This window comes from Ambystoma mexicanum, chromosome 14 (assembly GCF_040938575.1).
Source record: "Ambystoma mexicanum isolate Mex_15411 chromosome 14, UKY_AmexF1_1, whole genome shotgun sequence".
Lineage (NCBI taxonomy): Eukaryota > Metazoa > Chordata > Amphibia > Caudata > Ambystomatidae > Ambystoma > Ambystoma mexicanum.
This window is the reverse complement of record NC_090940.1, coordinates 579,947,685-579,972,430: the sequence shown is the minus strand read 5'-3', so window position 1 is coordinate 579,972,430 and position 24,746 is coordinate 579,947,685.

The window sequence follows — 24,746 nt, the reverse complement described above, 5'->3', positions numbered from 1 at the left end:
TCATATAAAGAATCATATGTATGTCTGAAATGTCTTCTTATATGTAGTACGTTCAGTAGGGCATCCATGCCATATGAACATCCAACTAGCTATGATTGCTTTCCTGTAGCCAAAGGCACGTCCTTGAACTTGTTGCATGGCAGGGGATTGCCTGTTTCTTGCTTCAGTATGTACAGTGGCAGGGCTTGGTGAAGATGTCTGTGTGTCTCTCTGAAAGTCCCAGTTCTGCAGCCCAAAACAGACTTGCCATAGTGCCCTGTTTCACTGAATGCATTCAGCATGAAGCACTGTCTCTTTGGGGCTACTGATTGCTCTCTGCATAGAGGGGTGTGCCCATCTTTGTGCATAATCGCATCTTTACTGTGTTATGTCACCTTAGTAGTACACAGGGAGCCCCTCTCAAAAACTTTTAGGCATTTCAAAATAGTGTCCAAAGAGCACATATCTTTCACACTTTAGAAATGCATAGGTTACCTTTTTCATAAAATATGTGCCACATATATTACAAGCTGGCCAGCTATGTTGCATATAATAATAAAAGGGGAATACTCAAGACATCAATGGATGATATGATAGGCTTAAGCAAAACCAAAAAGTGATGGCTGGAAGGTTTTTAATTAATCATAAACATGGGTCTTGTTCTGCGCAACGCTCAAGGCCATCGTTTTTCTACCAGCCAAGGCCATTACAGAAGGGGAAGGACCATATGCAAATCAGGCTTGGTCCCACCCCAAAACTGGCAGTCCAGCCCAAACTTCTAGGTTACATCCCTTCTGCATGAGATCACAAGCATCTCAAGTTTCGTACTCATTGGGTGACATCAGTGAGGAGTAGTTTGAACGACTAGGCCCAGCAGGCACATTTGGGATCCAAATCTGGGCACACCCGTCCCACTTGGGGAGATGTAAGCAAAACCAAAATGTGAATAATTTTTCCTGACTGTATTTCATAACCATAATCTGTGATCGCTGGTGATACTCTTGTTCAGGTGAGAATTGCCTAGCAATTTGATGCTGGAATGCCCTTGTGAGTGGGACCAGACTGATATGCAAAGAGATAGTTGTTGGGCCTCATCACGACCCAGGCGGTAAGTTACCGCCTGGGCCGTGACTTTACCACCATGGCGTAAACTACGTTTACGCCATGGTGGTTGGCGGACTTACCGCCCCATTCGGACCTTGGCGGGGCGGTAAGTCCCCAATCCCCATTTACCCTTCCCCATTCCCATTTTTGCCCCATAGGGCATAATGGGAGTGGGGAAGGCGTTAATTACGCCACCGTAAATTACGGTGGCGTAATTAACTCCATGGTCCCTTAGCGCCATGGATTTTAACACCTGCTAAAAGCAGGTTTTAAATTCGCCATGGCGCTAAGGGACCTCGTACTCAGGCGGTAAGGGTCGGCGCTGTTTACGGCGTCGTAAACCCCTTACCGCCTGGGTCGTGATGAGGCCCGTACTCTTTGGTGGGTACAGTGAGCTAAAACATCGCTGTAGACCCTACTGAGGATACATCACATAGAACAGGCTACTTGAGTCATGTTAATACTTAGTAGAAGAGCGCCCCAACTTATGTAAAGCAATATAAAAATGTGAATTATGTTGTCAGATCAACAGCATATTTAATGATACTTTTGTATGATTGTAATTTTATAGACTTATTTTGTCTTTTTTTGTCTTTTTCGTTCCTTATAACTTTATTTCGACTGAAGTTATGAAAGCCATACAAATACAAATAGAATTCCCTAATAAAGTCAATTAATATTCACAACATATAAATAAGAGACCTAGGAAGAACCGGGAAAACATAAGCATTGCAGTGATGCACCAGCTGTTCAAGCAGATCCTAGGTTAATTCCAGGGTGTCAAATAATTAAATACAGAGTAAAAGATGGCCACAACCCTTATCTTGTTTGAAACAAGTGAACCAATTTAAGTTTGGTACAAGAAGTTTGTGTAACGAGCAAGAGGAGAGCAAGCTAGCAACCTCACTTAATATCTACAGCTGGCCAGCCAACTGTGAAGCTTTTTCAACCTCCTTATTTTGCTCTGCCAATTAAAAACATCCGGACCTTGTATGGTCCACGAAGCAACTAGGATCCCAAGCCAGCCATATTTCCTGCGGTTCATAAAAACAATCGAGGAATTGGAGGACCTCTGGCATCCCACTGCTTCCCTGAGTCCATTCATACAGAGTTCGCACCAAGAGTTTTCACTCTTGCACTCCACACCCATCGACGATACCTGCAGGTTGCAAAGACTGCCCGAGCATCAGCAGAATTAGTGCAAAACTGCCATAGCATCAGCGATGGCCCTGCATCCACGCACGCGCCAGAATGGCCTTAGGTGGTGTTTTCTCAGTGCTAGAGTAGCTGGGCATAGCATAAAAAAAAGTGTTCAAGATCCTCAACCACACTTTTACAAAGGGGGCAAACAGCTGGGCCCTCAGTCTGCCACCTACATGATACAATTGCTATGGGCAATGTGCCAGATCGATCCTTTAGATTAAATCGCTTTGTTCACACTTGGGGTCGACATAATCAAGATAGTCTTCCTATCCTGCCAGTGATTTAATGGTTAAATAGAGCGCCAAAAGCGGAGATCCAAGGGCAATGGTGGCAGCATCTTGCTTCAATTTTCCGAGAGCAGCGCTTTTTAGCACTTCTTTCTTTTATTTAGAAATTAAGCTGTAAATAGCAGCCTGTCTCACCTGGGCCTTGTAGGCTTCTAGGGAACATGTACCACCCCATTTACATGTTCAGCTGTGAACCTGGACAAGGCCCGCTATATCTTCTCAGGGTAGCCCTTGCCTTCTCAAGCTGCATGGACCAGCTGCAAGAGGCCATCACCATGACCAGCAGATGGTCATAGAAGGCCACCTGCTCAATAGCACCCTCTTCGAGACAGAGCTTGAGAACCTTGAGTTTCCCTCTGGCTTGCTTTTGAATATCATCGCTTTAGTTTTGGATACATTCAGTGCCAGGCCATTGTTTCTAAAAAAAAGTAACAAATATATCAAATTGGGCGCCTGCAGGTGTTAACGAGAGCAAAACTGAGTCTTCCGCAAGCATCAAAGCTGGTATTGTGTCTCCCGCTAGGGCTGGGGCATTGGTCTGAGAGGTCAGCAACTCTCTGATAACTGCGTTGATACACATACAAAACAGCTTGGTGCTAGAACGCACCGCTGGCACACACCCTTTTCAACACGTATCCAGTTTTTGCTCCTGCCATCAATTCCCCATCGCACTGCAGCCATGTTGCCTCTGTACAGGCTCTGAATGGCCTCCATGAGGGCCTGTGGGATTCCAAACCCCCTGAGCACCTGTCAGAGCCGTTGCATGGGCACCGCGTCAAACTCAGTTCTCACGTCAACGAAGACTGCCTAGACACTGAAATTCCCTAGGACGGCATATTTGACTAAAATGAATGGCAGCCGCGTACTCTGGTCCACGGTGCTCGGTCCTTCGCAAAACCCAGCTTTTAGCTCGTCAGTTATTTGGTTGTTACTTTCTCAAATCTCCAGATGGTGCAATAAGGCCCATGCAAAAGTTTTACCTCCCGAATCCAACAAGCATATCACCGGTAATTGCATGACTGATCTCTGCAACCGTTCTTAAAAATAGGCACAAGCTCAGCTTTTGTCCATGAGTCCGGAACCTTATTCTGGTTCAGGGTGGCATTAAATGTTTCATTAGGTATGGCACCCGGACATCAGTGTCGCTAGCATGAAAGTTGATTGAGACCCTATCTGGGCCCAGGGCCTTGCCCGGTTTCTGACATTTCAATGCACTGTAACCTCCTCATGGGTTAACATCAGGGGTGACGAGTTGGGGCTAAACCCCTGCCCACGCTGAGTTCTACTTTGCATTGGAACCTCACTTTCCAATGTCCCTCCTGGCGGAGGAAGGAACCTGGGCCCAAGATCAGAGGGTAGCCAGGTGACCGGTGCAGTTTTACTCAGGAGTTCAGCAGGGGAGAGGAGGAGAGAAAACAGAAGTAAAGTGGAATGTCTTGAGGTGCTTCCAGAAGCAGAGATGGTTCTCCTCAAGCTTCAGGGAGGCAGAGAGCCTTCTGGAGCTCTTGTCTGTTTTTATGGAGGTTTGGCACTATTGGTGACACCCATGGAGGAGGCCTGACTGCGGGTTTGATGATATTTAGGTCTAGCAGCCTCCAAATATCTTCCTCTAATTACTTCTGAATATTAAAGGGGATCCCTCTGTAATGTTGGGCAACTGCCTTGATTGACGGGCCGATGTGCAGCCGCACTTTGCAGTTGCGCAGCTTGCCCAAACCCTTGAACAGATCAGGGAATGTCTTCACCACATTGCCATCTGATGCTAAGTATTTGTACCCTATCAACTAGTATAGGATTTTTACCATTCCCATGTCGACTGCCATTTGGAAGCTCAATATGCACCCCCTGTTGGCCTCCGTAGACAGTGCCTGTAGCTGTACGCATTCTGTGTGAGACTTGTGAGCACACACCATCATGAACATGCCTTTCCTCAGTAGGGGTGTGTTGGAACCATATGGGTATACATCAACAGAAGACGGCTTCAGCTTCGGCGGATGGGGAAGGGGGTTGTGCGCATCCTTGCTCATCACCTTGACTGTGGCACAAGTGTCAATGAGAAATTCATTTGGCGTATTATGGACCTGTAAGATTAATGTGGGGCTATGTTCATTTGCCACTGTGTTGCCTAGTACCCACACATATCCCTTTTTCTGGTGATCATCTGGGGCGGAGGAGTCACTCCTTGAGTGTGATCATAGTTCTATGTAGCGGACAATACGCTGGTAGTGTTAAGACCCTCTTCTGTCTGGGCACCTGTTGGATCATCGTATTTGGTATTTATTACCCTCACTCTTCCCTGGGCGGTGTTTCCTATACTCCTGGACTAGCTTCCTGTCATCCGGGCAGTATTTCTGTTGTCTTCCACTTCTCTGAGAAACACTCTGTGAAGGCGCCAGGGGCGCATTATGGCACACAGCTCGGAAATAGTCTTCGCCTCCACATGCTGCGCACTTCTGTCCCAGTGCAGGGCACGTGCCCTCGTGAGAAAATGTGCATCCGCATTTGAAACATGTTTTGTTGGAGGATTTACATCCCATCTGAGGGGTTGGTGCCAGTTTCTTGATGGATTCATGGTCTTTGGGCACTCCGGATAGGTTTTACTTGCCCATGTTGACAACGTGCTGTAAAATGGCCGCATCAGTCTTAGCCATGGCCAAAATCTCATCTAGAGACCTCTGTTTCTGAAGTAGTTTCTTTTGGAACTCAGGTGATACGCACCCCACGATGACCTGGGAGCAGAGCACTTTCTGGTTGAAGTTTTATGTGGATGCGTAGAGTAGGCGAATAACAAAGTTGTCCATGTTTCCCCTCTCTTTTGCCTGGTCGTATGAAAGAGGTGTCTCTCGTATTCCACATTTGTATGTGGGGCAAAATACTTGGCTAGAGCTTCCTGGATCTCCCTGAATGTGGCCTTCTCCACATCCACTAGTCCATAGAGACCTTCACATACAGGGGCTTCCAACGCTAACATCAGTATGTTTTTCTTCCTATCATCGTCAATTAGGCCCATTGCACCCGTATAAACTTTAAAGTCCTCGGCCCATCATATCCACCCTGGTCCCAAATTGCTGGTGTCTGTACGGTCAAAAGCAATGGGCAGCTGCCATGGCACAAACTCTCCCTGCGCCAACTGGAATGCACCTGATGAACGTGCCGACACAGTCGCTGGTGTGTCATCCTCCGACATGGCGTAGAGCCTCCTGGGGCTGTCAATTCTGTGTTAATGAGATTACTCCACGCTCACTTGGGCAAGCAGTTGATCCTAGTGTAGGCACGCGTAGCACACCAGCTGAGAAGGCACAGCACAGGTTCCTAGGTGCAGTGGTATTGCAGGGCAGTAGCAGCTGGCCCTGTTTATGCAGTGCCATCATAGGGCAACATCTTCAGGCCCTGCACAGACATGGACTGAGCTGGAGCAGGCATGTACCTCCTGGGGGGTACTCCCCTATTTATGTTGATGGGGGGGGTCAGATCTGTACAATGGGGAGGAATATAACGTATAAACAAAGGGGGAGACAGATTGACTTCCCTTCTCTAAAGGTCCCTTTTGTACAACAGGCCAGATGATCAGACTCTAGTTTGTCATTTGGTAGATGGACCACCTATGACGACTTAGGCATTTCTCTGTATAACAAAACATTTATTTCAAAACATTTTTCTTTATTTAATTTTCATAAAAACATAATAAAAAAACATGTAATCAATTACTTCCTATTCACCATTCACCACTTTCAGACAACATTATTCTCCATTTATGGGGTAACTCAATTTGCTTTTCTTAAATAACATAACAATTGGTGAGTTATGCACAGGAGAAAGGGAAAAACCTCTTAGGTTCCCTAGACACATGTTTCGGCCCCTTTGACGTGTACTACACCCTGTCATAGGTTGTCACTTGATATAATTATTGGGACATCTTCAGGACAAAAGCAATACATTCATAAAGTTCAATTTCATTCCCCAGTGGTAGATTTTCGAATCTACAAATAATACATAAAAAACTTTCTTTAGTAACAATGACATGCCAAAAAGGGCAATTGTTCAAAGGTGATGTCTCATATTTTATTATGAAGAATCGACCCAATCACTGACCTGTTGTCCATACAGTATTTTTTGGGACGTCTGAGCGCACACACTGGTTGATTTTATTTGTGGCTTCCAGTGTTTTTTTTTGTAACCTAAAAGGAGAGTTGGAACTGTAAATGTCCACTCTTGCAATTTATCACTAAATGTATTGGGCCTCATTCCGAGTACGGCGCTAACCAATGGCGCTATTAACGCCTTGGTTGACGCCGTACCCGGACCGGCAGCGCCTTGGTGGATGGCGGAATCACCGCCTCATTCCAAGGTTGGCGGGGCGGTAATTCCCCATTCACCAAGGCTCTTCCCCATTCCCAAATGAGCCCCCATAGGGCTCAATGGGAATGGGGAAGATGCAAATAACGGTGACCGTTCATTACGGTCACCGTTATTGGCTTGGAGGCCCCTTTGCACCCTCGACTTTAACACCTGCTCAAAGCAGGCGTTAAGGGCGAGGGCGCAAAGGGAACTCGGAGTATGGCGGTAAGGCATTACCGCCACCGGTCTCGTTACCGGTGGCCGCTATCCCTTACCGCCATACTCGGAATGAGGCCCATTCACTTTTAGGGATTTGTGTTTTAGTTGGTTAGCTTCGCATTTCACTTACGTTTTCGCACTTTGTATAGCTGTTTCTTTAGCTTCCCCTCTCATTGGCTACAGCACACATCTTTTGGGCATGTGTTCTTCTCCCCACCTGGAAATACTGGTGGGAAAAAAAGAGGGGTGGCGCGTCATGGAAAAAAGCCCACTTCCTTTCACTGCCACTCGGTGTCTATGGTAAAAATATATAAAGTGAGTTCTATTAGTTTTGCCTCGAGGCAATGGCTGTTATACACGTATTTAATTATTTTTATCTGCTCTGCTTTAAATGTGGGTGACAGCGGCAGCTTTCTACCTATTACTTCCATGATTACTAGACAAGAGGGCCTTTGCCCATTGGGCACTTCAGCATGCAACGGCAGTCTGCCCTGTTCATATAAATAGGGTGCTTGCAGCGCAGAGTGCCTCAGAGTCACTGCAGAGTGAATTCAGTTATCAGCAGGAAAGGCTGTTGGACTCTGAGCAGTCTTTTTCCCTGGGCATTACTTTCAAGGAGCATCCCTTTAAATAATGACGTGCAGCGTAGAGGTCCGCAGAGTCAATGCAGTTATCGAAAGTGGCTGGCAGATGCTGCAGGGCTCCCCGCGTGGTGTGACGCGAGATATTTTCTACGTGGACAAATACGGTGAGCGGTGGTCTGAGCCTGGGCTTCTTGGTTGTTTGTTACTCCCTAGCCCCTTGGCACCCTCGGTGGGCTGTAATTGGGTTTTTTCTGCATCATTGATCTGATTAATTGTGTGTACAAGCCCAGGGTAAACCTGTAACGGTTCTTGGGATGCATACCCTGTAGGGATGGTGAACATAATAAACAGACTCATGTACAGACACACTCACTGACATCTGCCCCTGTACATGAAGGAGGTCAGGCCCTTTCTAGGCCTAAACTGACCGACCGATCCTGGCGCTCGTTTGTGGAGTCAGGGAGCACACCCTTGATAAATGACAGTCGGCACTATGAGACCAGTGGGAGTCGAGCATTTTCTAAATGTGTCAAGATAGTAGAACTTGAAACCTCCAAACCAGCCCCCTCCTGAATCGTACCTGGTTATTCCATTTATTTCAGCTCATCCCGAAATTATGTGGGCTCAGCTCGGATGATATTTCTAGTCTAGAGCTGCCATCTTTTGTTAATTCTGTGAATTAGGTGTTAATAACAACGGTCTCATCTTTGATTACTGAGCGCATCTCTTTGAATGCTAAAGCTTTGTTTGATCTAGGTTTTGAGGTTTTTGTTTTCGATCCAATTTTTCTACCCACTTTCCATTGCATATAGGGTGTATGTTATGTGTGAGGGTCTGAGCGGTGTCTCTTCATTGAGGAGGGTAAATGAGGGTTGGACTGCTGATTCCGAAAGGAGACTCCCGGGTACTGGGTGACAGGCTCTGTGCAACCCGGACTGAATATCTATAGTCAATCAGCACAATTTTCTCTGTTATCCTGGAATACCCAAGGCCATCATTCATTCCTAGACAATCCCTCTGGTCTAAAAGAACTTATATCTGCCCATGTCTTTTGTCTCCAGGAATCTTGGCTTTCCTCTACATTTCTCCTTGTTGGTTACACAATGTTTCACCACCTTTCCTCTCCCCCTCTTTCTGGGCGCCCTAGAGGTGGGCTTTGCCTATCGGCTAGGTGTGAATACTCCCCTACCCTTTTTAGGGAACCAAGGAAAACGATAATTTCTTGGCAGTAATACTATCTAGTCTCATGCTGAACAGAGGGGGCACCCTAGTGTCAACACTGTATGACCCACCGTGGGCAATGTGACAATCTTATGAAAACAGTACATGATACACTGTTTGCATGGCTGATGAAAATGAAGGATGGTGGAATTATTCTGATGGGGGATTTTAATGTGGACTGCATGTCTGAGGCCTCGTCTATCGTGAGGACTGAAGTGGGTATGGCCACTCTGAAACGTGCAAGGGAATGGCATGAGCTTCTGGCCTTGTTTGACTTTACTCACCTTACAACCAGACATTTGGACATGCAGTTCACATGGTCAAATGGGGTCTGCAGCAGTGGAATAGATTTCATATTTTAAATAGTTCCATAAGGACATTACTACCTGTATTAAGTACAAAATGGGCCTCATTACGAGTTTGGCGGTAGCCGTGCCTGTTTTCCTGCCAGGAATTCTCAACTGATCCTCTATATTACCTAGTGCACTCTCCTACCAGGAATCTTTCAATGTGACTTTTCCTTTCCTCTACCTCTGGATTCCTGATGTACTCCCTTGTTAGGAATTGCCCCCTTCTGATTCTCAGAGATCCCTGGTGTACTCTCCTGCCAGGTATCTCTATCCAAACAAGCTCACTGCCTGATATGTATCTTTCAGCAGGTCTTTTCTACAATGTTCACTTTCCTTTAAAGTATAACACAGTTGCACCTCTTCACTGTGTACACATTGTTGACTCCAGGTATCACTTGCTCCATCGTCCCCCTTGTTGATATCCCACATATGGGGGTCTGCTCAAATTCTGTCTGTCAACTTCTTTCTTACTATCTTTTGGCTTTCGGCAATGCTTGTTCCTAGTTTCCCCAAATTGACATCTCATATAAGGAGAATTGTACAACTGTTGCCCTTTAATTTCTTCTTTAGTGTCTCTTGGCTCATGGCAATGCGGGTTCCAAGTGTCATCAAATGTATATCTTATATAAGGAGATGTGTACCACTTTTGTCGTTGTCCTTCAATTGTACTTGGTCGGTATTCAAAATAATTCCCCAAGTATTCATTAACTTGTCGGCATGTTCTGGGGCCCCCAACTCCTCTCGGTTGACTCACTGATGTAATGTGCAGCTGCAGCAAATGTTTTTTGTTGGGCAGGCTTCCCCTGTCAGACAGAGCCTCTTTCGGTACTTGCTTTGGCTTTTCACCCTTTCAGTGATGGATCCATTACCACTCCACAAGATTGTGTCTCGTCCGGACCCGTGGCGAATGTCTCACTTCTAGTGGTCCCTCCAAGGCACCTGCTATGACTTTACCTGAGTTCCTCTCCTCTGGTATGATACACTTTCAAGCAGCTACCTGTAAGCGTTTTCTTCGTCATGCATGGCTCGTTTCTGTGAATCTGCCTCTGGGTTTGCTTCCCTCTCGGCACTCTCGGCAGCTCTCCTCTATTCTTGTCTCTTGCCAATGATTTTCAGGTTTAAATGTCCCGTGCAGCTGATGGTGAATCTGAGAATTAAAATACACATTGAATTTGATGTTACTTTCACTTCACATTGACTCCTTACCCCTCTTCCTCGTCTCAGTACTTAAGGCTTTCTGGGACTTGGAGTCCAAGGAACCTTAGACTAGTTCAAGTTACATTTTTGGAAACTTTTGTTTAAATAACAACCATCATAAACATTAGATGATAAATGTGTTTTAGAGGTGTTATTACATACAATGAGTATGCCATCAGAAACTCTGAAATGAGGGGGTCTTCTTCACAGTAAAGGGAATAATACTGCATCTCTCCTGTTGGAGTCATCACTTTCCCCCAGATATTCACCTTCACCCATGTGATCCTCCCTCCTGATACCACCCTGAGGGTCAGGATCAGGTGGCGGCTGCCTTTCCATGGCCATGTGGGAGGAGACTACCACTGGGGAATCAGTGATGATTCTGCAGGATTCATCAAAATCGAGCAGGAAGAGTGGAAGGCGATGGAGCCTTGTTTGGAGGCTGTGATATGCAGAACACTGTCCAAAGGTCATTTAAGACAGGGGTTGGAAGTTAGATGAGTGGAATCAGAAGGGGGCAGGATGAGTGCTAGAAGGTTCTGGCACATGGTGTGTCGGATGAAAAATGACCCCACGCAACAGGATGGAAAATGATAAAGAAAATGTGCGGAGACATAGGTTGAGAGGTGGCTTTCGCTGAATGGTTTAAAAGAGGAAGAAAAGAGGGTTCTCTGTTCTTTGGTTTTTATCTTGCGCAGGGAGCTGCCTGGTGAGAGAGAGAGAGAGAGGCTGCTGGCTGGCTGAAAGAAGGGGCTGTCCTGGGTAGCCGGCTCTGAGTTTCTCCACTGGACAGATTGTTGCAACTGCAGAGGGAGTTCTGGAAGGCTGCAGTTCGAATCGGGGGCAGTGTCCTGGCAGAAATAGGTTGTATTGTACTTGGCTGCAGAAAGGGCATAGCTAGTCATGGGCATTACAATTATTCTGAAAAGTAGAGAGTTCAGTGTGAGTATAAATAGGTCAACAATCATTTAGGACCCTTTCTGCAGGGTATCATAATTGGCAAAGTGTCCGGGGGGACAAGGAAGGCAGAACTTTTTTAATCCTTCTGGTACCAAAGGATTAACAAAGTAGCCAGAATTAAAGTATTATTTGGGGGTCATAATCTCATAATCTTACTACTAATCCAATGGTGGGCAAGGGTAGGGGAGTAACTGAGAGCTGACAATGTGTTCATACTACATTGCTTTCATAGCCAAAGAGTGATAGTTAGGATGTTTCAAGTTAACCTCTTAAATGCCAAGGATGAGGTATCTCATTCTTGACATTACGTTTGTAGTGCCAAGGACAAGATAGTTCACCCTTTTTGGCATTCCATTTTGAGCGATTGCACAAAACTGAAATCCGACCCCCGGGCTATGTGAGGAGGAGGTTCCTCCTCGCGGCCCGGGGATTCGATTTCTGTCAGTTTAACGTCAGCACGCAGAAGGCGTGCTGACGTGACACTAAAAATAAGAGGTGAGTTTCCACCTTTAGCTCCCTCGATCTGCGGCACTATTGTGCCGTTCAGATCGGGGCAGGTGTCATTGGAAAGGGGAACCTCTCCACTTTCCAATAACACCTTTTTTGAAACATTGCTGGGCATGGATCGCTTGATCTGCGCCCAGAAATTCACACTAGACCACCAGGGATCTTTTTGTAAAGTGGGGGTGGTGGGGGGCAGAGGGTTCCCTCTCCACTCCAGCCCCCAAAGGATGGGGCAACATGTATTGATCCACCTGGGGGTAGAATGGTCCCCATCTGCCCCTATGAGGGGGAACATAAAAAATACAAATAAAAAAAATGATAAATACATACAGGAGGGGGTGGGCCCACTAGACCATCAGGCTTTTTTATTTATGAAAGGGGGTGGCCTTCTCCCCCCACCTTAGTGGATGGGGCGCACCTCTTGAAGCCCTCCCTGGGGTAGATTTCTGCCCCTAGGAATGAGCATCTGCCCCCAGTGAGGGCTACATGGGATGCACCCCCATCCATTTGGTGTCGGGGAGTGGGCCACCAGAAAGGCCCCCCAAAGCATGGGGTTGCAGGTTCGGGCACCCCTGGGGGCAGATGGGTGCCAATCTGCTCCTAGGGAAGGGGCCAAACAAAAAACAAAAAACAATTATAAATGTTTCATTTTGGGGAGGGGGATTCGGGGCCACTAGACCAACAGGAATGTTTGTGTTATGAAAGGGGGGTGTCCCTCTCTCCCCCACCCCAAGTGGATGGTGGAACCTCGTGTAGCCATCCCTGGGGGCAGATTTCTGCCCCTATCTGCCCCCAGGGAGGACTACATGAGATGCCATCCCATCCATTTGGGGTGGGGGAGAGGGCCACCAAAAATGTTGTTGTAGACCCCCCAAGAATGGGGCCACAAATATTGGGCCCCTTCGGGGGAGATCGGTGCCCATCTGTCCCCAGGGGAAAGAAAACGAATTGTTACAGCATTTGGTTGGGGGTAGCGGGTCCCATGGGGGCCCGCTAGACCACCAGGATGTTTCAGGATTGAAAGGGGGGTGGCCCTCCCCCCATCCTAAGTGGATGAGAGGCAGCTCATGTAGCCTTCCCTGGGGGCAGATTTCTGCCCATATATACCTCCAAAAAGGGCTACATGAAATGCCCCACCATCCATTTGGAGTGGTGGAGAGGGCCACCAGAAATGTTGGTGCTGCCCCCCCCAAGCATGGGGCCACATGAATTGGGCCCCTGGAGGCAGATGATTAGAGCACCAGGATTTGTCACCACATTTTGTCACATTTCGGTCTTTGCCAGGGGTTGTGGGTGATACATTCTGGTGTGATTCACTCAAGTCATACTTTTCTGGATTCCCACGGGTGTTCTCTTTTTGGAAATGCATGGGGTTCCCTATTTTACCTTGGTGACTGCGACACCCCAGGCCCAAATTTGTAGGTTGTCCACAAGAGCAAATTCCTCAAAATCTGCTCTGCTGAAAGACTTGGGGTTACCAGTTGTTTAGCCATTTCTTTTTGCGCCCAGGTAGTTGCACCCACACATATGAGGTACTGTTTTTGTTGGGACACCTGTGGGAATACGGGAAGGTAGGACATGTGCTGTTGGCGCATGTTTCGATTGGTGGGCAGAGTTAAATGTCCGAAAATTGAGATTTACTTTGCCACATTGTGGACTTTGCAGGGGGATGTGGGTAATACATTCTGGGTCGATTCGCGCAAGTCAGACCTTTGTGGATTTCCACAGATGTACTCTTTTTGGAAATGCATGGGGTTCCCTGTTTTACCTTGGTGGCTGCGACACCCCAGGCCCAAATCTGTAGGTTGTCCACATGAGCAAAAGAGGGGCTGTTTTTGTCGGGATACTTGTGGGAACGCAGGAAGGTATAACATTTGTTGTGTTTGCTTGGTTTTCATAATATTTCGACACATTTGGAGCTGCCCTTTGTCCCACAACCCTTTCATTTCCCAAATGTGACATACATTTAGTCGCTGCTTTAGGCACTGTACACTTCTGTAACCTGGACAAGTCACCTACCCTTCAAAAGGTCTGCCTGTGCTCATTCAGAAAATGTATGCCTGCCCTTCCTCACCACATTTGTTTTCCTTATTTACACATGCAAAGTATGTCGGTTTAGGCTGTAAGTATAAAATTCCTGTGTACCATGGCTAGGTTTTTGGCTTGTGGCAATGCTTGTTTTGTGAAACACTACAAAAAAATGTGTGATTTTCTAACTGGAAGAGTCAGGGGAATGTAGCGGAGCATAGTTTTTCTCCAAATTCACAGAAGGTATTGCCTTAACTGGGCCAACCTCGTCCACCACATACCTTTTTTTCTGTCATTTTCCCGATTTTTACCCAAACTATGGACTTTTCGCCTACATAGTTATTGCCTGACCTTTGCAAATCACCCCTTTCTAGACTTGGAAATGTGTCTACTTTTTAGAAATGTATGCCTTTCTGTATTCCCATACAGTTTTCCTACCCTTCTCTTACATTCTGTCCACGCATATTCTATTGGACAAAAAAGGCCAAAATCACCAACCTCTCACAAAACGGCTGCCTAGCATATCAAAATATGTTTATTTGGTTTCCACTCAACCTGTTCTTGAAATCCTGGAAAATGGTAAAGTCATCAGAGCAAACCATTGGTTCCTAGCTCTTACAACGAAAAAAACATAGGGCCTCATTACGAGTCTGGCGGTAACCGAGGCGGTAAAACCGCCTGTTACCGCCGGACTCATATTACCATTCCACCTCCATGATTCCCGGAATTACCGGGACAATACAACCCCAGTGACCCGGGAATTCCGGAGGCGGAATGGTGTAAATCCACATTCCCATTGAATCCCATAGAACTCAATGGGAATGGGGATCATATAAACACTGGCACCATCTCGTGATGGTGCCGGTGTTTCCTCGCCTGCCTGCAGGCGGGCGGTGTTAAACCCGCCAGGTCAGACCTTGCAGGATTGACGCCTCTGTCTGCAGGAGTCCTGATCACCCGGTATTGAAACACCGGTGGTGGCGGGTTTACCACCACCGTTGTTTCCATACCAGGTGAGTTGTAATGAGGCCCATTGTCTTCTTTGTCCATCATTTTATTGCCATTTTCTGAAGAAAAAAAAATGTTCTCCCTTTTTGGTTATTTTCTCTCACCCCCTACAGCAAACTAGTATTCCTTGGTGGCTTTACGACCGTCTACATGTGGGAAAAAAAGTGGCCAGATTGACCAAATTATCTCATGTAACAAAAAGGTTACAAAGGATTGAATGGTGACATACCAAAACCACAAAAAAGGCCTTGGCGCTGGGGGTGGGGGGTCATGGCAGTTAAGGGGTTAAAGGAAGATCGCTTACATTTGAATTACTATGCTAACCCAATGAAAAGTGCTTTGCGTTATATTGTGTTTTCTTTTATTCTCACTAGTGTCCAAGGCAAACACGTACCACACATCTTTCCATGTTTACCGAATATGAGTTGGTTTTATTACCTATCTGTTATTTATTTCGAGGGAATACAAAAGTACACAACTGAAAGTGTGTGGTGGTTATTATTGTGTCTACTTTGTTTTTCCTTTGTGTTGCACCTAGAGGTAAATGCAAATCTGAAATGAAATGCACAGTACATGGTCTGTAGATGTCTAGCTAAGATCCTGTGGTATAATTAACTGTAGCAGAAAGTGAAGTGTCAGGATTTATCCTACAATGCCATTCAATAATATATGGTACACCGAAGAAAAAATTATTCTGTTTAATGGGAAAAAGAAATGGGGAACTAAAGCCTTTCTGAGATATTACGATATTTCAAAACTGTGCCATTGTACATTTTAGAGAAAGGAAGAGCCTGGCATGAAAGAGGAATCAAGGCCACATAGGCATTGACTTTGTGAGTGTAGCTCCAACAATAGGGTCCTAAGGGGAGGTAGAAAGACCTCAGCAGCAGCACTTCTACTTGTATAGCTCTTTTTATTGATTTCATGAACAATGAATTCAATGAACTTCTATAGTCGCTTTCCCTGTTACCTCTGACAATATCTGATGTTTATTATTCATGGAAAAATAGGCAGCAACCCCTTTTACGGGAAAATAGATATACCCTACACTGAAAGATGAACCCTCATAAACAGCACTTAGTATAAACAAAGATAAAATAAGGAATGCATACACGACAGCTTTCAAAATTATTGATTTTCAATGTTACATGTATGTAATATTAGAGTGCCTGCGGTAGCAGCCCTTCGGTTATGGTTAAGTTGCTCAACTCATAGAAAGAGCACATTTTGTGTGGCTTATAACTTTGTGCCCCTGAGATGAATCCTCACCAAACTTTGTAATAAATGTATACGGCTCCCTCAAAATGATTATGCTAAGTTTGGTGCAGTCTTGTTAAAGGGAAGCAAAGTTAGATTGGAGTTCCCAACATTTGTGGAAATTCTCATAGACGCAATGGAAAACATTTTTGGCTCACGCCTACAGCCCACACTGCTGGACAGATTTTCACAATATTTTTGGGAGGAGTGGCGGCTTGGTTCCAAAAGCGGGCTTTTATAAATTTGATGTAAATCCATGCAATAGTTTTTTGTTGTTTTTTGAATGGGCTTAAAGTAGGTAATACAAATGTGTGATATCTGTGTCTGGTCCCCGCACTCATTTCTGGATTCGGAGCCCACGGATGCCTCTGGGCCAATCAGGGGCCGGCGTGACATCCACAAACATCGTAAGCGCCCATTGATTGGATGGTCAAAAACATGAGCTGCGTCATATTTTTGGGAACGATTGCTGTGAATAGCGCAGTGAAGGAAAAAGTGTGGAAAACACATTTGAGTTAATTGGTGGCCGAAAGAGGGGCTGGAAAAGGTTGGAGAGTGGATAAAGGTGATATGGAGGTCTTTTATAGGTGATAAAAAGGGTACAGGTGCTGCCGAGTCTGCGGTCAATTGTGCTGTACACAGACATCATTTGTATTGGGGCGATGCGGGTGAGTCTTGCTATTGAAGGTGTATTGTTTGTTAGGCAAGATTGTATGCAGTACCCTTTGGGTACACTACAACAGCCCTGACCTCCTGGCAGTAGGAACCCAACTTTTGGTATAAGTCTGTACTACACAGGCTGTTAGCGTGTTGAGCAGCCAGGCTTATCTCAGGAGGGGTCAATGTGAGCTGTAGGGGAGTTACACAGAGATTCACAGTGACAAGTATTCAAATAAACTCTTACACACAAAGTTTCTTGATTAAACATGTATTAATTTATTTAACCGTAATTTTGAGTAGGCCTTCTTCAGAAGGGGCAATATAATAGTAACACACACATACACTCCAAAATTCACACTCTGAGTTTCCCTAAATCAGCAAATACCCATTTGGGATGGCACACAGACACTTCCTACACCCTAAAGTAACTTCAATAGCTAGGACACTGTGGACATTAATATACCACTGTTGCATTTAGGGAAATACTTAGGAGCATGTCAAAGAAAAAGCTTATTAGAATAAAACAAGAGATCTAACAAACGTTCTGAAGCAGCTAAGTACTTTTTGTAACCCCCAATGCAAAATAAGTAAACCCCTTCCTGGAAGGAGGGCTAAACACAGAGTCAGAGGGAAGAAGAGTTATTCAGGGAGCCTGGCCAGGCCAAAGTCAATTGGGCACAAGTCAAGGCGAGCTGAAGTATTTCTTGCAGGTAGGTAAAAAGATTTTGCACAATGTTTAAGAAGTCTGTGTAGAATAAGAATACATCAAAGTATGGCTGCAAACTGATTAGGCTTGTGAGGTAAAGAAGCTGTTAGCAACTCTACAGCACCAACAAGACAATTCTCTACTGAGAACAAGTGAGGTTACTCAACAAGAGGTAAGTTCTCTTAGACTTTAAAGTACCTTTGGTTAGAAGAAAAGGATTTTGGCTGGCTTCTGTTCCTGTGCAGCTCTGGAGATCCTGTGTTCCCGGGCCTCAGTCGTGGGGACAAGATGGAGGGTGCCTGGAGGACTCCTGTACCACAATGGGATGATCAGTGACAGAAAAGGACCAACTTCTATTCAGTGACACTTCACAGTTTCAGTTCCTCGCGTCTCACCAAATAGCAAAACAGAGGACTCTTGGCTGTTGAGATGGCTTTCCTTGCATCTGGGGTCCAGCACTCTGTTGAGGTTGCTCAGCTTGGTCAGTCATGCTTCCTGGCAGTCCGGAGGATGTTCCTGGAGCTCTTGGCCAACTTAAAAGCAACACACATTAACTGGTGTTCCTCTCCCTGGCTCTTCGGTTTCCAGCAGCAACTGCAGTGGAAATGCAACTAGCTTCAAGAGGATGTCCAGGTGGCTTACCTTGGAGTTGATTGGTCCCACCAACTCAAGGGGAGAAGTCGTCCTTACAGGGCTTCTCTAGTTGAGCCGAATTCTGAGTTTCAGCATACCAGCAGGGCTTCACCGGGCAAACCAACGGTCCATGAGTTGCAGCATGCGTCTCTACTAAGGTCTTCTTCGGATTCCTTTGTCTAGTGGTCAACTCTGTCTTCCAAGCCAAAAAGCCTTGCCTTTTATGCAGCTTTCTCCAATCCAATCCAGCTCAGCTATCAGTCACCCGGCAGGGTGGCTGTCCTTGCCGTACAGCAATCTGGCCAATCACCAGGAGTCCATTTCTGTCTCCTAGGAGACTAAGCACAGGGAGTTTCCGGCATCGCCCTCGCTTCCTGCTCCCACCAGACACTCTGGAGCCAGAGGCGGGCCTCACTCGCATATCCCGCCGAAGATAAAATGAGCAAAGGGACCAAACCTGGTTTGGCGCGCAGAGTGAATCTCAAGAAGGACTTTTCCACAAAGAAATGGCAAAAAAAGAAGACCGGGCCATTTTGACAAAAATGGGACCCTTGGGGGCTTTACTGCAGCTATAAACACAGCCCCTGGTAAACACCACCACGGTATTTAAATGTAAACCACTGCCACCAGCCATTTATCGAGAAAAGGGTAACATTAAAATGTTACATGAGAAACTAGACAGAGGGGATACTAAGTAACCCCTCCAGCACCCGATTGCAAGATAGAGTGTGCTGGGTCTAGAAAGTTAGAAATGTAAGTAAAGTAAATTTCACTTCACTGCTCCTGGAAACAGTAGTTTGTCCAAGAGAAGGTATTTAAACCTTTGGGAAATTTGAAAGACTTCCCTGTGCCACTACACTGAAGGTGCTGTGTGACACAATGTAAAAGATGATGCCTATGGAGTTTGTAAAACTCCACAACCAAAAGAAACACAGAAAACACATAGAATTAAAAGTGCAAAGTCCCAAAGTTCAGCAAAAGAGCTGGGGGTCTCTAAGGTGGGAGGAATTTAGCACAATACTGACTATTCTCCCTAACAGGCATCTAGGCGCTAGTTACAGTAAGTGCAGTAGTACGGTTCTGGGTCCACGACCAAGCAAAGCATCACAAGCATTAGGGAATATCATGAAAGCACACTCCTGAAAAGCCTTGCCTCGTGGTACGGGGGTTACTTCAGGTGTGCAAGCATACATGAATGACAAAATAAGTATGAAGCCTCGCCTCATGGTACGGGGCTACTTCACGTATGTAAACATGAGTGACAAAATGAGTATGAGTGCACATTCCGACAGAGCCTCGCTCTCATGGTACAGGGGAGCTACTTCAGGTAAGTAAGTAAACATAAGTGGTAGGACTGAGAGACAAAGTCAGGCACGTTTCAGACATGTTACAGGATTAGCTAAAAGCAGGAAAGCAAAAACTTGTATGTTTCCATCTGTTTTGCATACATTTTACAGGATTAGTAAAAAGCAAGAACGTCAAAATCATATGTTTCCATCTGTGTTGCAGGTTTAGCACTAGACTAGAAAATCAATTCACGCGCGTTGGGGACATATTGAAAGATTAGCGATGAGCTAAAAGACAAAATCAGTACGATTCTGGACATGTTGTAGGTTTAGTAATGGGCTGAGAGGGCACATAACAGAGAGGGTAGTGGTAGCGCAGCACACCAATTCAGGCAGGTGGGGGAGAGGGTAAAGTCTGGAAGGAGAAGGGATGAGGCAAAGGAGGCACATATTGTTGGTGATGGCTAGGACAGGGACCATCGAGAGGGGCTGGCTTCACCTCGTGGCTCAGGGAGGGCTTTCCATCTGCTTCAGGCTTCACCCAATCAGGTCGCAGCATGGCCAGAGGTGCATCCTGATTAGGAAGGATGCAAGTGGAGGTGACTACATCCACGGCAGCCATCTTATTCAGGCAATTCTTCTCATTCAGTATAATGGGGTAGCTGTTGCCCAGGCAGGGGTGCAATGGAGCACAACTGCACACGACAAAGTTATTTTGGCAAAAAAAACAAATATATATATATATATATATATATATATGTCACCATATCCTATCAGTAGAAGTCAATGGGCTTCCACTACTTGTCTATGCTCCAATGTGTATAACACAAAAACGACACTAGTTAATTCATTAAAACAAAAAACTTTATTCCTGGTAGCTCTCTGGCCCTGTGTTTGGATATCTCATGTCCCCATTGTATGGCACAGCCAGCCCTAGGTTAGCGATGGTGTACCGCCTACAAAGGGGTGTGGAGATCCTTGCCCTAAACTCCCTCACTATTTTCCTAAAACTGAATGGTTATGTGCACATTTCTTGGTGGTCGGTTCTTTTCTTTATTTGTACCGCCCACAGTCTATGGGCCTCATTACGACCCAGGCGGTAAGTTACCGCCTGGGTCGTACCCTTACCACCATGGCGTAAACTATGTTTACGCCATGGTGGTTGGCGGATTTACCTCCCCATTCCAAGGTGAGTGGGGCGGTAAATCCCCATTTCCCATTTTACCCTTCCCCATTCCCATTTTTGCCCCATAGGGCATAATGGGAGTGGGGAAGGTGCTAATTACGCCACCGTAAATTACGGTGGCGTAAGTAGCACCATGGTCCCTTAGCGCCATGGATTTTAACGCCTGCAAAAAGCAGGCGTTAAAATCACCATGGCGCTAAGGGACCTTGTAATCAGGCGTTAAGGGTCGGCTCCGTTTACGGCGCCGTTAACCCCTTAACGCCTGACTCATAATGAGGCCCGATGTGTCTTATATCAAAAACAGTTGCGGCCAATTGGCCAGGTTCAGCTTAAAGATTATTGTTGTAATCTATCAGTAAATGTACTTTTACTGTTGAATAAGGTTAAAATGATGTGTAATCACTCGAGCCCTATCTTCAAGTGTATGTAGGGTCTCGGAGTCGCGGTCCTCATCCTGTCGACTCTTCGGGTTTGTCACCATATCCTATGTCAGAGATGTTAATGTAGCCCTGTTTTCTCTTTGCATTCCAAGACTTGTAATTTTGTTTTCTCATTATAACCTAGACTACAAGTCCCAGAATGCCAAGAGAAAAACAAGACTGGATGAGCTTCTGCCGAATGACAAGTGGTGTGTTGCAACATAGTAGTGTGCCTAGTGATCATCCACACAATGTAATTTGGGGACAGTATGGCACACTCCTTAGAGCTACATGCACAAACAATTCCTGTGTGAATGGACATGGGTCTCATAAGATAAAAACAGAGATATGTCCTGTTAGATAGAGGAGCAGCAGATACACACCTTAACAAACAGGGTGGTGACTAGGGCAACACACAAATCATCGCTGCACACATATCACTGCATTGATTTGCCGTGAACTATGGTCTGCACAGTGACATGATGAACACTGCTTACCTAATCAAGGTGCCAATTCACACTGAGGAGCCATCAGGCAGTGTTTGGCATTTTAAGAAAATGAAACGTTCTTTGATGCAGAGTTGATGCATTTAGGCCATGTTCCAAAGCAGCCACTAGACCACTTTGGCAAGAACATGACAAGGGGGCACCAGAGGCAGTTACAGGCCTCAGCAATGGCCTGTTTTATTTATTTATTTTGGCAATGTTTGTCTGCCCCGTGTCTTATGCCTGACTCCCACATGTCGGCTGCGAGGAGCCATTGTGAACCACACACTATGCCCGGTTTGCCACTCCACGTTACATGGGTAGAGGAAGGAGATGGCCCGTTGTGGTTTGGCCGACTGGAAGCCTGACCGCAGGTAAAGATCCCAAGAGGGAACACTGCGAACACGGTTTGCTGCAAACTTACCCATGCCCTTTCCTGACCACATGAAGCCTGGGCATGGGGACCCAGCCCTAAATGTTGTCGGGTAAGCAGAGGCTGGCTGTACCTCTTACGGGGCATGTGGCCGTAGGCCAGCCGTGTGGAGTCTTGCATTACCGGGTGCTCTCCACATCTTCTAGAGTTGGGCAATGTGGAGGATCCACAGTTACCTCTGCCAGGTTTTACCTTCAGACCTTTTCACCCTTTCACCAGCACTACATGCCTAGTGCGCCAGGAAAGGCAGGCTTCAGCAATTCTGTTCAGCCCAGGTCCCTGTGGGGAGGCCCAACCGATTAATGTATTTATTTCTGCAATGTTGGTTGGATACAGGTATCCGACCAACATTGCAGAAATAAATACATTAACCGGGCCGTGGCAGCAGTGGCGTCACCATTAACACAGAAGTAATGAATGGTATCACAGAGATAAGCTGGCATATTTATTGGGCACACTGCACATGCTCAGGCATCATCAATCATGCTTTGTGCAGGACAATGCTGGCCTAAATTGGGAACAGCCAGCATAGACATTTTTGTTACAGAAGCATATTGTGGGCACAACCAGCATGCCAATGTGTTACATCAGTGACAGTGCTGTCTTACACTGTGGACACATTGATCATTAAAATGTGTTGTGTTCTTCACCAACAGCAGACCAACACTTGTCTGCTGTTGGTGACATGGAATGTACATGTTCCCCTTTAGAACAGATTGCAAACTTATGGCTTTTTGGTCACTTTTCCTGCTGTAAAATGCACCAGTTCAGCCCCATATTTGGAAAAATATCTTGGGGGGGGGGCAATCCCTCCCTAGATCCTTATAGTGCTCTTGCTATGCTCGGACGCCCCCACTATTTCTGAAAAATATCAACACATACACACTGGAAGAAATGACAAGAAACTAACCTTTGATCACTGCCCTGGACACCAAAAGCTATCTTTGGGACTGCATGGCTATCACTGCCTGTGATGCTATTGTGTCAAAGGTCACACAACACCACTTTTTAATATACAGCTTTGGGTGAGATTGTTGACTTTTGGCTCGCCGGCCCACCGGGTGACAAAAAGTTACTGCTTCGGCCCCTCATTCAAAAAGGTTGGACAAGCCTGAGGTAGAGGAAGACAGCCTACTACTTCTTGAGAAAGGAACAACATTTCTTAGAGTAGCTTGGTGGTAGGAGCGGGTGTGGCGGCTCATGGAGGTGGTACCAAAAGAGTACTGCCTGAGTTGTCCGCAACTGAGTATGATTCCACACACAATGCATTCAACATGAGCAGCCCCAGCCTTTGGTAACCATTGTATGGTCTTAAAGGACCACCACACCCATCATCCTATCTGTGTGCTGGAGGTAGGCATTTCCTTTATCTCATCTCCTGTCCTCTTGCACCTTGACTGTATGATTGCGCTTTTTCCTTTGTCCAGGCCTCCCAGCTGGTGGTTTTGTTTGTGTTGGTGGCCCTTAGGGAGGAGGGATGGCCAGGGCTGAGGCAATTTATGAAGTTAAATAGCAGGTGTGCCTATACGCTTCCAAGTAGCTGCTCTCTCCTGGATTGCAGATGGAAAATGAGTAAGTATGGGTCTAGGAGCTGTAGAAGGGTAAACGTTGAACCTGAAATTTCCTAGATCGGCTGAAAATACAGTTGCAAAATGTTCGCAGAGCAGGGACCAATTTGCGAAGCACAGATCCGTTCACAAACACATCACCAAACACAGTTACGGGATGCTGTTTAGGACGTTTTCAGTGCCGTCAGACATTCGTAAACGTCGACGAACAAAAAACAATGTAAAAATGTGTGGAAAGTTGAAAGAAGTGTTTAGAATGTTACTAGGAGGTGGGGAATGGCACAGGTTTTACTTTAAACGTTCTAGATTGGATGAACATGCTGAAATATTGGGGATGACTTTGATATTAGGAAGTTGTATCAGATTAGTGTGCACTGGTAAAAACCTATGAAATTTAGTTAAAGAAACTTTGTTAAAGGGACCTTATGGTTACAAGCAAAAACTAAAACCCCCAGAAAATCACCATTTATGGTAAATTAAGCAAGTATAACTCGCACCGCCACCCTGCACTGCTAAGACTGACACCCAGGACATCAAAGATGACATCACAAATGTCATTAATGACATCACTGATGACATCACATGTCTGGCTCTCCCTTTTTTCCCTTTACTGACATATCTAGACTAGTTGTTTTTGTTCACTGAATTTGAAATATTGAAAAGATGCTATATATCTAGACATTTGTCTTCTCATATGTTCTTAAAGTAATGTCCTTACAGATTCAACTGAGTGCACAGAACCGGGGAGCTGATCCTATGTGCATGTGCAATGCTGACAAGATGTCTACGCCCACCACGGTCACCTGCACTGTGTTCCCCAGGTTCCGGGAGACCACCACCACTCCCATCGGGGACTACCCAGCCTGGACATCAGAACCTCCATGCTTTCCAAAGCTGAAGCACATTAGTTCGAGTGATATTAAAGCAATAAGATATATAAATACCCTTATGCATGATGTGGTGTAGCTTGTGATACCGTCCCAAATTGTAGCCGACTTATTATGTCATACAAAATATGATCTATTACAGACTGGATTTCTACTTCAAAAACAACAGGTCACCGGGCCCCACAATTCAGATAGTGGGGTCCTTGAAGAGAACTATAACAAGAACCATCATAGACATCAACAG